General features: G+C 36.8%; 1 protein-coding gene across 3 annotated transcripts in view; it reads left to right on the top strand.

Moving 5' to 3' along the window:
* Nucleotides 1–15,172, top strand: part of LOC113228693 (myotubularin-related protein 8) — a 109,904-nt gene that overhangs the window by 7,612 nt on the left and 87,120 nt on the right. The gene's annotated exons all lie outside the window — the stretch shown is intronic.

The following is a 15,172-nucleotide window of genomic DNA, read 5'->3' on the forward strand; positions in this document are numbered from 1 at the left end:
TGTGTGTGTGTGTGTGTGTGTGTGTGTGTGTGTGTGTGTGTGTGTGTGTGTGTGTGTATATCCTAGCCAGTTTCGGCTACACGATTGCTATTGTTTAGAATTAGAGCTACGGTTAAACAACCAGCTCTTTCATTTGCCCTTAGATGGCTACAGTGGCCAATATTATTGGTAAATAGTCAAAGTCAATGATCATTTATTCCATAGGTAAAATAAATTTACACTTGAAAACGTCACATTTACATTACATTACATTAAGCTACTGCTCATTCACTACACTGACTTCCCTGAGAAGAACGAGCAACAAACTCTAGGATTGCTCTTTTCAAATAAACTTAAATGTTCGCAAACAGCGGTGACACCGTCGACAAAGTAGTAAAAGATAGCTGCAGGCGTTTTAGCCTTTACAGCATCACGTTTCGCATCCAGGTCTGACAGTCTCTGCTCCTCAAATTTTTCACCTGAATTTTCACAAAGTTCCTTCACCCAGAACGGCAACTCGACTGCATCTCCCACCTCGACAGGTAAATGTTGCAACTTTTCATGTGTCTTTTCATAACATCCTTGTATTTCAAGAACTGGTCAACTTGTTTCCGCTTGCCATTATGGAGTCGCACGTAGTAGCAGTACTGATCCTTGTAAAGGAGTTAGTTTAAAGAAGTACTGCCACCAAACTTATTTCAGTCGCCAAGCAGTAATGTGAGTGTCGCCTCGATATATGACCAACGTTCAGCCTCCATGGATGACCAGCGGACTGATTGGCAACAAAGACACACCCACTAGACTGACAGGAATTCAAAATTAGACTTTTGGAAAAAGACGACGACCGACTTTCTTTTAAACAAAGGACGATGAGGGTAGCCCTAACTTTTGATGTCGAATCAGACGAATCCGCCTGACTAAATGTGTATAAACAGACCATACAATGATCATTACTGCGTTCCGGTTTTGAAGGGAAATTACAGACACGTTTACACCGATACCAAAAGTGTTAATTTTTTGGAAATGGTCATTAAAGTTTCTGGAATGTAGTTTAAATTTGAAAAACCGATAGTTTCGTTTAGTGACGGTGTTGTTTTCAACGTGCGATGATAATGTTATCAATGAATAATTAAGTCAGCCCAAAAATGAAAAAAGTTTTCAACTTTTCATCTTTAAAAACCGGAATCACGATTATAAGATTGCACAAAATAACAAAGTCAACAACAAGACTTCAAAGTGAGCTTAATTAAATAATGAATATTAAGCGAGTACCCAAAGTTTTCATGGCTTTTCGTTAAATCTTGTTCATTTATGCGGGTTTCATCTTGACTGAGATTAAAATTTCTTTCTTTTATCCTTCATGAAGTATTACTAATATATGACAATATTATTAATATTAAACATAGCTCGTTGATGACTAATTCCATTCCGTGACCATGGGACCTGAAAAGAGCCTGAAACGAGCCTGAAACTTTGGTTTGTTTCAAAACCCGAGAAAATTAGCTTCATTTCCTATATGTATGCAATCGTGATATCCTAAAACTCGATAAATACATGATAATTATTTTCAATATCTAGAATAAATTTTATTTCTTACTTTCCTTGTTCGACGTAACAATAGAAAACAAGCGCGTTACCTAATTGAAAATCAAAAGTGATTAAAATTGTTACTCGGAGTAAAAAAATTCAGAATTCATTAATATACGTTCTCGCATGTATATATATGTTGTATATAACATATGTATGTATATTTTCATATTAATTAACACTACAGACTCTAGATCCTATCCCTTTTTTTATTTTATTAGGTAAAACATCATGTCTGCGTTCCGCGTATTTTGTTCGTTAACAAAGGATGCCTAACGTATGCCTATTGTGATTAATTTATTGTATTTTATATGAGGCTTACCATACTTATCAACACTCAATCCAAAAAGAGTTTATTATCGGCGGAAGACACAATTTAACACAAACGAAACGCACGTTTTGTCGCTCTTATTGCATAGATATAAAGGTTTTCTGATTAAGTGTAGGAAATCCCTAAATCTAAATTTATTTTTATATTATAACGCACGTAATAACGCAGACACTCGACATAGCCCAGCACTAGTGAAACCCTGTGTCGCGGGTGCCATGGGCGCACACATAAACGACCCCAAAGTCACGAGAGAAATAAATGTAGGCCATACAAATTTTTCTCCCGGCCCGGGAATCAAACCTGGGACCTCTGCGTTGCAGTTCGGCATGGTAAACGTTCGGCCACGGAGGCAGTTAGCTACACTCAGGACGCTACAGTCAACTCGGATGAACACATCGTTCGTGCTCAGTGACTGTCCCACATAGACAACATGGAGCCCATGATCGCCTAGTCTCGACCTCTAAACGCCATGTTATTTATTTATTTTATATTAAAGGGTAAAAATAGCTTATACTACAACATGAAAATAACACTAGTAATCAAACAATTCCCTGATGTAGTTGAATAGGTAAATAAGCAATCATAACACAGTCAGGTGAAAGAAAGTTGAAGTAATACTCGAGTGCGTTGTCGTGATACTTTGAGGGTCGTATTCTAGAACTCTATTCAATGCTCAAGTCAGGATTGCACTGGCAACACAAGCACTGGAAATACGACCCTAATGGCAGGGACTTGAGTATGATTTCGAGTGCTTTAAACCATACTCAAATCCTGACTTGAGCATTGAGTAGAGTTCTAGAATACGACCCTTAGATCTTCAAGTTGTAATTCCTGAGTGAGTCTTTGGCTTATGATGCCTTCCGCGTGTCGTATTAATTTGGCAATTGCGTTCTACGGTCTGTACTACCAAAATTAAGGTCATTGTTGCACTGTTTTTCTTGCGTTAGCTCGAATATGAAGCGCCTGCCAGCTTCTCCCTCGGGTCATTTAAAGCGCCGTTGTTATTATAATGAGTATCCTCCCCTTTAGTTATTATACATTGTCAGGGCCCGGGCACACCGTTGATCAGTTATTTTAGTCACCGCCCAGTACTCGGAAGACGTTGGGGACCGATTGATCCATATCTTGACATTGATGTTTTCTTTCCTGCTAATGATATGAAAAAGAACTTAAAACGCTTATTGAATAACTATTCGATCTTCTCCGTCATTGCGCTTCAAATTTCCCGAATATAATATTGGCCAGGTCCGTCCTTGGGACAAACTCTCCACATTTACTCGCCCCTATTAACCTAGGGTCACACAGAAACGACACAGATACAGAACGAAAATATAGCATTTGTGCAAGATGTACATTAAAATTGGTGAATCTTTTGTAAACAGTTCATCCATTTAACAGCTCATCCAATCAGGATGAGTGTATTGTTTTGGGCTTATTTCTACACAAACACTGCAGGAGTATACAGATAGTGTACAACACTCTGTACATGCAAGCGCTTAGAAACGTTTATTGAAGCAGGAGCATATCGCATCGCTTACATTTCTCAGCCGACTACGCTGAAATATCATGTTTTCGCACTCAGTTGCTTAAAAGTATCAGTTCTTTCTCGTACCAAAATGTTATCAACAAGGTATCACTGATTTGAATACGCTTCAAAATTGAAGCCTGAAGTTAAAGATGCTAGTGTACACTCCTGTCAAGACCAGAATATATTCCAAGCGTACCACAGTGAAAAATCTGGAACCATCTGACGCCTCCCGTTTGAGCAGCTTCAACTAAAACTGGCGCTGGCAACTTAAATTTTTAAAGATTTTTTTTTTGTTCAAATTATTTATTAGCTTTTTATGACCTTTTTATTATAAATCTCTCAACATTGTAGTGGGCTATTCGATGTAATCTATTTTTAACGTCAAAATGTACCCGCCTTAGAGATAGTTTAGTTTAAATGATTATGATCCTCTCGTAGTACCTACAATCGCAGGCCTATATACTTTGGATCAACTTATCGTAAGAGGAATGAAATTGAATTTAAAGCTTAAGTATAAAGGAAAACGTGCCATTATTCATACAATAGGTACATTATGGCTCTCGCATTACAAAGGAAGAAATGAAGACCCGTTTTACTTAAAGCTTGTAAAAATCACCAGAACTAAGATTATGAAATAGGCAGCTCTAATCCCATCATTGCATTAGATGGCGCGTTTCTTAATAAAATTTAAAGTGCGTAACAATTACTCCCTGAACTTCCATTTAAAGAATTCGTCCAGGTCAATCTGCCGCCAAGCATTAATGTGAGCATTACTGCTTTTCGGTTTTGTAGGGTAAGGGTGCTGGTGAAGTTACAGACACATGGGACTTGTCAACTTAGGGCGCAACGGCAGTGGTTCTCAAATAAATAAATAAATTTAAGGCTCTGAGTGCTACTGCTACTGTCAGTGACAGACGTGTCGTTTACCATCTAGTGCACGACTTGTTCGTCCTGTCATTTGGTATAAAAAAGAGGAAAAAACAAACGGCAGAAAACTATTGCTAAGCAAGACCTATATTTTCCTGAACTACGCCTAAGTAGGCGTGGCATGACCGATGTGAACAAATGTATACATAGAGAAGTCCTATAAACCAACATAACTCATGAAGAAAATTTGCCAAGTCGACGATTTTATGAAGCTATTAAATGTTTAATATGTAAGTAGGTATTAGACATTAGCTAATGTTTGTTATCATGAAACTTGGAAGACAACACAAAGGTCCAACCAATTTATTCATGCTAGTAGTCAATGTCCATCCGACGAGAAAAGTACATGAAGCGTATGTGAATAAGGTATGTATCGCAAAATAAACCTAAAAAAAGGTACTCTATTGTGTGGTCAATCGAACGGAGATTGATGCTAGCCATCTTCGGTTATTATCTCTTAATCCCTTTCTATAGAACCCAAGGCTTTTGAACTTGCCTTAATTATAAAGAAATTCGATAGACCGAAAGGATATTAAATGATTCGTCGAAATTTATCAAAGGATGACCCTATGTAATGTCAACAAATTCCTTAATCCATATAAGCAGAGGTTAATGTCATGCTAAAAAATGTAGGTACAATTTGCAACACAACTGTAAAACAAGTTACAGTCGTAGTTTGAATTTAATTCGTCATCCATAAAACATAACCTTAACACCGGGCGTTCGCCATTTATCTAGGTTACTTTGATCCGAACGGGCTGTATACTCCGATTCCGTGATTTAATTCCGTTTGAGATTGTATTAGTTTACTTTAAAGGTCCATTTAGATGGAGAGAGTTTATCGCATGCTTCGTGACGAAAAATCGTACGCGATTATCGTAAGCAATAATCGCCATAAGATTATCGTATAATAATGTTTACATTCAGGCAAGAACTAAAATCTCGCCTACGATTATGTCATACGAGATTCGCAAGCAACTTAATCGCCTCCTCGACTATTTAAGGTGTTTTGTAACTTGGGTGTTTTTGTACTTCAGAAATGTCTGGTCAAAATTCTCTTTTATAAACAGTCAAAATTAGTTAACGTCTTCGACTTATCAGAACTTACCCTAGCGACGCATAGCTGAGATATCATTAAACAATTTCAATATTCTGTATACGGGGTTATGGTTTTTATGATACCTATCTCAAAACAATATTTTGTCACTTGCCGCGTTTTTGCTAGCGGACGGCAGTATTGTGGAGTCTGATTTGTGATACTTAACTGCTTAAGTATACGTAAGCGTATATTTGGCTTTATGGCGGACCATGGTATGCGGAGCATTCTTCCCCAACACCATATCTCTTCGTAATTGTAACTACTAAGTAAAATAAATCCCAAAGATAAGAACGAGCGTCTGCCAGAGTGATGGTTTCTACTTTAATACCATCATCTACGTACGCTTTGTTTGCCAAGCGTTGGGGCAAATCGATTTTAATATGATCTTTGCCTAAACTGTTCGTAAAATAGATAGATAAAAAGTTTTATTCAAGGAAATGGAACTATTTTTCCGGATTTAAATTTTTCAAACTGCAACACATACACTCAATTTTATTTAAACTAATTCTAAAATGCAAATTAACAATAATGTAGGTGTAACAAGTAGTAAAACTTTAAAAATACCTCAAATTGATATATCTACATGTTTACCATCCGCTGTCAACCGTCGAGACTAAACATATTCAAGCAGCGATATGCCGAGACTTGTTCATCTGGACCACTGAACTGGAAAACTCAACACAATGATTTATTATAACGTCTGTGTCATTAATAATATATTTATCAATTGATTGTAGATACCTACTCATATTTGTGCGTCAACAATCAAATTGGTGATCTAATATAAATGTATCATATCATAAACACAATGTTGAGATATATATACTGACTAACGAACTAAAGCACAGCGAATTGATTCCATATAACGCTGCATTTATGTCATATAAAACGCAGTATTACAGAATGCTATGATTTTAAACTAAGCATACAGCGACGAGCCGAGACTGCGCTACTTTGTCGTGAAGCACACGGAAATAAGTGATGTAAGAAGATTGTGCCTTGTTCATGATAAAGTTTTACTTGCTCCATTTGTTGCTGTATGCTTTGTTCAGATTCGTAGTATTCTGCAATACTGCGTTATTGTGAAAAGTCCAATATGAAATTTTAAGCAGCAGATTCACTGTGACGACACGGTGATTTTTTATGCATTTGATTTTTTTTACAAAGCAATTCCACTGAACTTTTTAAATTTATTATGAATACCAATCTGTCATTTGAAAAAGTTATAATTTAACTATCGTATAAAACGTTAAATTAACGACGAACTATTGACGGTTGTTGTTGAGGGAAAGATGGAAGGAAGGAGACAGAGAGGAAGACCGAGAATGGCAATCTGTGACCAAATAAAAAGACCGGTTAATGTGAGCAGTTACAGGGAGGTCAAGGAGTTGGCTATGGACCGTGAGGAGTGGAGGAGGCTACACCGATATGGCTCTTACATAAAATGAATGAATGATTGAAAACGTTAAACATAAACGAGATGTGCTAACAAAGCTTAACACCACACAATGTTTCATACTCCTGAAAAATCTATAAATCTAAATCTATTAAAGGTTCGGCACGAGTTGTTTTCCAAGTTTAAAATGAAATAACAAGTTTATTTATTGATAAAATTTTAATCTTTCTTAACAATATTGAGATCACAAGTTTGGCTTTTTTTAAATTATTTTTTGAAAACAATATCTGCAAGATGTCCCCCATTTTCATCTCTGCAAAGTTGGAGCCTTTTCATGAAATTTTCTTTCACTTTTTCTAACATTTCATTTGAAATGTTTTGAATTTCATCACGAATCTTCTGTTTTAATTCGGCCAGAGAGTTAAGTTGGTGACGAAAGATCCTTTCCTTCAGATATCCCCACAAGAAAAAGTCGGGGACAGACAGGTCGGGTGACCTTGCGGGCCAGTGGATGTCCCCGAACCTGGAAATCAGGCGCCCTGGGAATGCTTCCTTGAGAACAGCCATACTTTTTCGGGCTGTGTGCGGGGTTGCCCCGTCTTGTTGAAACCAGATGTTCTGGAGCTGACGTCTGGCCAATTCCGGAAGAAAGAAGTTGGTCACCATAGTGGAATAATTTTCCGAATTGACGGTAACCGTGTTGCCATGCTCGTTTTCGAAAAAATAAGGGCCTATGACACCTTTCACTCCGATTGCGCACCAAACTGTTACCTTTTGGGGATGCAAATGGTGTTGGTGTAATTCGTGCGGGTTGGTGTCGCTCCAGTACTTGAAGTTTTGCTTGTTCACGTAACCGGAAAGGCAAAAATGGGCTTCATCCGACATAAACAAATTATCCAGTAATTCAGGATTCTCAATAATTTGCTGCTGCATTAACTCACAAAATGCTTCCCTCTGAATTTTATCCCGCTCAGTAATTGCTTGGACGACTTGAAGCTTATAAGGATGAGCTTATGTGCATCAATTTTTTAAAAAGCCAAACTCGTTGACCGTCAAATGAACGCATTTTATCTCAATTTGAGCCATATGCAAATGTTTTATTTCATTTTAAAGTTGGAAAACAACTCGTGCCGACCCCTTTATGTATGTATAGGAGGTATTCACTCTATGGCTACGATGTCAAGATTTGTGTCAAGGAGGCATTGAGCAGGTTCGGGTATAGTTTTTTTTTCTTTTAGTTTTTTCCTTCACCTACACACTTAAAACTGAACAGATGGTTATTTTCTTTTTCTGTTAAATTCGTATCAATTGTCTTATTGAGTTCTTAGTTTTCGCGATTAGTGCGTTTAGATTAGTAGTTCGGATTTCGGTTGTAAATCGCGTATATTTGTTTTTCAAACAAACCAACATTTTGGGCTCTTTAAATGTCCCATAGTCATTGACTGAGTTAATGTGTTGAAAACTGAGGTAATAAGTCTTATTTCAACAGAATGTTAAAAGAAATCGCAAAGATGATGAGTTATTATATTATATATTATAAATGTCGGAATCTTTTCAACAATACAACACAACCTTAATCAACTTAATTAAAATAATAATTAAAAATTAAAAATTCGATAGTCGACCCAAATTTATTTCTTTTGTTGTTCTTGTAATAACAAATTTACTCTTAAATAAAACGTGGATCATCCTTGGTAATTCTCTTGAAATAACTGAAGTTTTGAAGATCTACAAGTTATATCAACATTATTATTCAAAGTAATTAAATACCTAATTGTGGTTTACATCTCATATTAATTGGAATAACCAAAAATCGTCTGAAGTCAACTCTTAGAAGTGTTTTATTTTAATTAGTTTTAACATTATTCCCGAAGTAATCGCTCTTGCCTTTGATTTATTGGAAGACTCGCATGAGGCTTTTCAATTTCTATTTCAAGTTTGTGTAAAAAAGAAAATTATAGTCATCAATTTGATGAAATCAAAATTTGTCTTTCTGGTCAATTGTATCTCACTTATGACTCCGTACATTACTAAAATAAATAAAAAACTAACGTAGTTTTCTTAGTTGTTAAAGTTCCAAACTTGTTGTACTGTTGAAAGAAAATAAATACATACGTGTTCCCTCTCGTTCTTGTAATGGAATTGGAAGTAGGAACTACTAGGTCACGAATTCAATTAGAAAATGCATTTGAGGACAACCCGCTTCTGAATTCCGAATAGTCACTCATGTAAAAAGACAATTGCCAATTCCTATATTCCACTCTAATTCACTATAGGCAAAATATTGATGGATGGATTTTTCCCTGCAAAGTTAGTAACTCTAATCTATTGCATTTGCTTATCGGTAGTTCCCTCAGTTAAGGGTTGTGACCTTCTACATTGAGTCGTTTTGTTTTGACCTGGATTTTCGTCGTAGATCTGCGCCAGTCTCATCACCTTTCGCGGACTTTTAGCAGAAGAAATGTTCAACCAGCGTAGTGGATTATGACCCAAATCCTTTGTGGCATGTTTACACAGGGTCAATTACTTTCGGCAAATTCGGCTTGCGAAAGCGGCGCAGTCAACGTCCTGTTTACACTAAGTCGACTGCAGCCTTCGTAGAATTCACCAAGTTGCTGAAGACGGCCGAGTCAACTTCAGTAAAGAACTACGGTCATCAAACGACTCAGTGTTTCCACTGATGGCCACCTACCCAAAATGTCATCTTTAGCGGGCAAGCGAAAGTGACTTGTCGATCAAATGTATTTTTTTATAATACCAATTGACGGGGTGAACAAGTCGTGCGCCCGGTGGTGAGCGACTCGACTATCCGTAACAGTTGCAATGCCACTAAGAGCTTTTAATCGCAAAGATCTTAAGGGCGCCGCCACGCGTCCGTCACCCTGAGACATAAGTTAACTAGTCCCATGTGCCTCTAATTGCACCAGCACCCTTACCCTTCCAAACCGAAATGCAATAATGCTCATATTACTGTTTGGCGGCAGAAATAGCTAAGGTGGCAGTACTTCCCTGGACGAACTCTTTCACAAGGAGCTCTACTGCTACTAAATCGGCCATTAAAAGAGACAAGTCAAGTGACAAGTGCCCAGTCAGACATCATTCATAGTGAACCAATAGGCACCAATAGGAACCAATAGGCTATATGTCTAGCCACTATAATGACCTAAGTTACTTACAGCTTGTTGTAATTTAGCACTACATAAATCCGGTAACTCCGAGCTTAACTATTTTCGACCAATAAATCAGTATCTATCAAGTAAATATCTAGTTACTTGTATGGATTTTTTTACTAATGACATTCTTTAATTTTTCTCTTTTACTGGTATGTATAGTTTATTTGTTTATCTTAAAAGAAAGACCGACAGCTTAATACTAACTTATATAATAATAGTAATATCTGAGACCCAATTACAGATCCTCACAAATAGAAACACAATATAAGAATGCATAATTTAACTAACCTATCGCTATAAACATAATAGGTAAGCCATAAAACTACAATCGCAGTTGCAAGCCTTACTATGAGTCAAACAAATGCCCACTTGATACTCTCCTCGCAATCTCGTATTGAAAAGATCCAGATCAAAGGAAGTACATGGAAGTTAAAATTGTTGCTTGCACGCCACATAAACTCATTTTAGTAACTAAATAATCTCAGTACAGAGTACTAAAAAACCGACCACAAATGTTTGCCAAGTTTTATTGAAATATCCCCTAGTTCTATTTAGTCCGTAGTAGTAGTTAGTTATTATTTCTAGTCCTAGTTTATTTAGGTGTGCATGGTACATCGTCGACCTCACCATCACTTTCCATTACGTGAGATGGAAGTCTAATGCGCATTTATATTTTTTATAAAACAAAAGTTCGCTACTATACGGGACTTGACACAGGAGATAATAAAAATCGGTTCTCACAACTCAAAGTATATTGAGAGAGAAAAACGCCTTGAATTGGAGAATAGCAAAATCAACTATTAAAATAATTGCTCCTTATAATAAAATTTAGGCGCTGTTTATAAAAATGAATCTTCATGCGTGAACAGCCATCCTTAGAGGTGGATGATTTTCTTCAAAATTAAATGGGACCACTGTGGAGGTACCCTCTTTCCAACACAAAAAACCCTAAAAACGGGTCACAAATACCGGAGTTATCGTGTAACATACATACAAAAAAAATATACAGTCGAATTGAGAACCTCCTCCTTTTTTGAAGTCGGTTAATAATCAGTACAGAGTACTAAAAAAACCGACCTCAAAAGTTCGTGGAATTGCATCTATTTGCAAAGTTTTATTAAAATCGATTACCGGAAGAGGTGGAATATTTTCATCAAATTTGAATGGGACTACTACCGAGGGACCCTCTTTCCAACAAAAAAAAAACATCAAAATCGGTTCTCATATTATCTCAAATTACCTGAGTTATAGCGTAACATACATACAAAAAAAAAAAGAAAAATGTACAGTCGAATTTACACAACATCATATACGTTGCTGTGATCCCAAAGTAGCTAAAGCACTTGTGTTATGGAAATCGGAAACAACGATGGTACCACAAACACCCAGACACGAGACAATATAGAAAAGTTAGTTTCTACACTGACCCGGCCTGGGATCGAACCGAGGACCTCAGAGATGGCGTCACTATGAAAACCGATGTGCCAGCCACTCGATCACGGAGGCCGTCCGAATTGAGAATGTCCTCCTTTTTTGAAGTCTGTTAAAAACTAGAAACCAAAGTCATCGAGTATAAATTACCAGTTTCCTGGGGGTCTACTCTCGATCTCCGTCCGACATCCGTCCGAAACAATTACTGTCAAATAAGTAATATTCGACAAAATTAAAAGAATGAAGAATGAAGCTTCATTCGCATCACGCATATTTTCATTTGGTCAAGTATTGCGTATTTGGCAGTAATTGTTTCAGACGGATATCGAGAGTAGACCCCCTGAGTTCGGCTATGTAACGAAAATTTTCAGCTTTCGTGTTTTACTTATACAATGTAACAAAAATACATCTTTCTTTTTGAACTAGATGCAATAAAGCAAAGGAGTTTGTACAAAGCAATGTCTGATAAATAACTGTATTCTAACGGAGATTCCCTTTTCAAACTATTGCTCTTTGAAGTCATTGAATGGGTTTCTCCTATTGATGTCGGTCTGAAAACGGCGCTTTGCGTGCACTTTCTGTATGTAACATTGATTAAAAGTATATTCCAGTCATTTCTGGTATAGTCCGTCTTTTTTGACAAATTCTTTTTTGAAAATGACAGTTCATTGCGCAAAAGTGTTGCCCGCTTGCGAGCAGCTAGTGATTGCAGTCAATAAATATTCTATCGACTATCGATTGAATATTGGTCGCGCTTATGGAATAAATAGCCGAACTTATTTCATTTTAATCATTCTCGACCCATTATTCATCCAATTACTGAGCACAAGTTCCTTTGACTTGTCATACATAAATAACTGCATTTAGAACTATGTTTATGAAAAACCCAAAGATGAGATATATTTTAAAGTTTTTCATTTCAATTCATTATATGTAGATAATCAAATCCAGCTATTCTTGTTAAAATGTATTTGACAGTAGGCCTACTGACGAAATAAGAATAAAGAAGGCAGTAACGCAATTAGTAATCATTAGAACGTCGTAACATTCACAATTCAGTGACTGTGGACAAAATTTTAACTACACAACTATTTAAAATTTTACGAAAACTGGCAATCCTACAAATGTCATTTTACTCCGTCTTCAAAAAAGACGGACTATACTTCAGTTTATTACCCATAACAAATGTTAAGAATAATGTTCCATATTGGAATGGAAAAGTTATTAATAGAGCACTTTGCTAATACTCGTCATGAAAACCTTCCATTCTCTTCGATGCGAGACATCCATTTTACTGTACAACATATTGACTGTTAACTTATTACTTAACGGTACGGAAATAACCTTATTTCTCGGAACCTCAAAATTTTGGTCGACGTGAAATATTACATATAATAATAACGTAATACTTTCTGATTCCCGAACAAAGGACTAAATAAATCTGTTTGTTAGAAATTTCGAATGCGAAGATCGACCGTTTTTCGTATGTGTATCCTGTAAAATTTTAAAAGTTCTAAAATAAAACTTTGAGTTAAAGCTTGTAACTATAGTGAATAATCTCAGTACAGAGTACGAAAACAACCGACCTCAAAAGTCATTCATAATTCATAACGCCCAATTATATTGACTATAAAATAAAAGTACTATCACGTGCAAGTAACATTGATACAATTATATTTGAGGAAACCCCGCATATGTCAGTCCAACACGAAAAACATCTGTCTGTGTCCGGAGTAAATAGCCGAAAACCGGTCCAGTTGTAAGATATGACACCGGGAATTCAATTTTGATAGGGTAGCGCCTAACATTAAAGCTCATGAGACGGAAAAGTGTGCTTTATTGTTCTTTGAATTATCGGAGACAGCGGTCCAGTTGTGTTTGGTACATTGAAACATAAGTGATTGACATAACCGAGATGGCGTGACTTGTTGGTTTGAGTTTATCAATCACAATGATTGTGGCAATAATTTTAAGTAATTAATTTAATCATGTTGTGCTTGATTCAATTAAGAATTTGCCATAGACGACATGATTGGAATCTGTACGCTGCCCTATTTCAAGGGCCCTGCGTCAAGGGTGGGCGAGGCCCCAAGTTAGGGCGCAGTTGTTATTAACTTATATACAGGGTTATTTGTATAATACTAACAACCTCGCAATAGGGCTAGCACGATAGGGCGCGACTTGCGCGAGAGCGACATAAACGCGATATACTGCTGTTCTCGCATAGACATCTCGCGCTTTATGTCACTCTCGCGCAAGTCGCGCCCTGCTGTGCTAGCCCAACAGTAGCTTGATTTTGATTGCCTCACCCGATCAGAAACTGCGTCTTTTCCGAGTCGAGGCGCATAATTGCGAAAATCAGCCTGCTGGACTGCATTATTAACATCGTAAACGACACCTTTTGTTCCATGTCTCGTAATAGTTCTTCATATTTTACTGTCATACAAAAATAAAATTATTTAAATAGATCGCTCTAAACGGAAAATAACTCTGAAAACGCGGGAATCGGCGGAGAGGACGCTTGCATGTCTGAACTTACTAACTTATGACCAAATACAGATCTAAGAGTCGTATTCCAGAACTCTACTCAATACTCAAGTCAGGACTTGAGTATTGCAGTGAGCACTGAAAATCATACTCAAGTCCTTGCCATTAGGGTCGTATTTCCAGTGCTTGAAATCATACTCAAGTCTGCTCAATTCCTGACTTGAGCCTTGAGTAGAGTTCTGGAATACGACCCTAAGAATTGTCAGCACAAAAAAAACTTTAAACTTTATTTTCGGTATATTTATCGTGTTTTGTCATAAGTTACGGAACAAAAGTTGTTGTTAATGATGTTAGTAATCTAGTCCTACAAAATTGTTAGTATTTTAAAAATAATTCTGTATATGTCGCCCTATTTAGGGATCCTAACTTCCTAACATTAATTATACCTCCCTGAGTTACAGTTCGGATCTCTTGAAATAGGGAAGTGTAAAATGCCTTGAATATACGTAATGTATTCTTGGTTTTAGAGCTCGTTGTTAGTATATTATAAAAATAACTAATCAGTACAGAGTAGAAAAAAACCGACGTCAAAAGTTCGTGGAATTACATGTATTTGCCATGTTTTATTGAAATCGGTTACCGCAAAGTGTGCGATACCAGATTCATCCCCTAGTTTGCCACCCTTACAAATGAAATTTTTTTTTTTTTCAAATTTAAATAGAACCAATACTGAGGTACCCTCTTTCCAACAAAACAGAATCATCTAAATCGGTTCACAAATGCCGCCGGTTAAAAATAATATTTCATTATCATATTTCAACACCAGGGTGACGGGCGCAGTGGCAGTGCCCAGATCTGTGCTTTAAAGAGTGGCACTGTAACTGTTATAGAGAGGCGTGTCACTTAGCACCAGGCTCACTTCACGTCCTGTCACATCACGTCGGTATCATAAAAAAAATAGCAGTTCAGTGAAAATGCATTAACACGGATTCCAATCAAACTTATTTGGCGAATAGAGATAGAAAAAAAGGCTTATTAATTTTAAACGTTAAAATGTTGCACATACTTTTTAAACGAGAGTGGTTTAAAAGCACTCTTTTTAGCTAACAAAATAGTTTAGAAAAACGTTTTTTAACATAAGCCCATAGACATTATGTTAAAAAAAGCTTGCAACATTGTGTTGACAAGCGAAAAGCGAAAGTAGGGAAAAAGGAAACTTTGGGGGGTGGGTTAA

The sequence above is a fragment of the Hyposmocoma kahamanoa genome, unplaced genomic scaffold, assembly GCF_003589595.1.
Source record: "Hyposmocoma kahamanoa isolate Upper Pololo Valley unplaced genomic scaffold, ASM358959v1 237, whole genome shotgun sequence".
NCBI lineage: Eukaryota > Metazoa > Arthropoda > Insecta > Lepidoptera > Cosmopterigidae > Hyposmocoma > Hyposmocoma kahamanoa.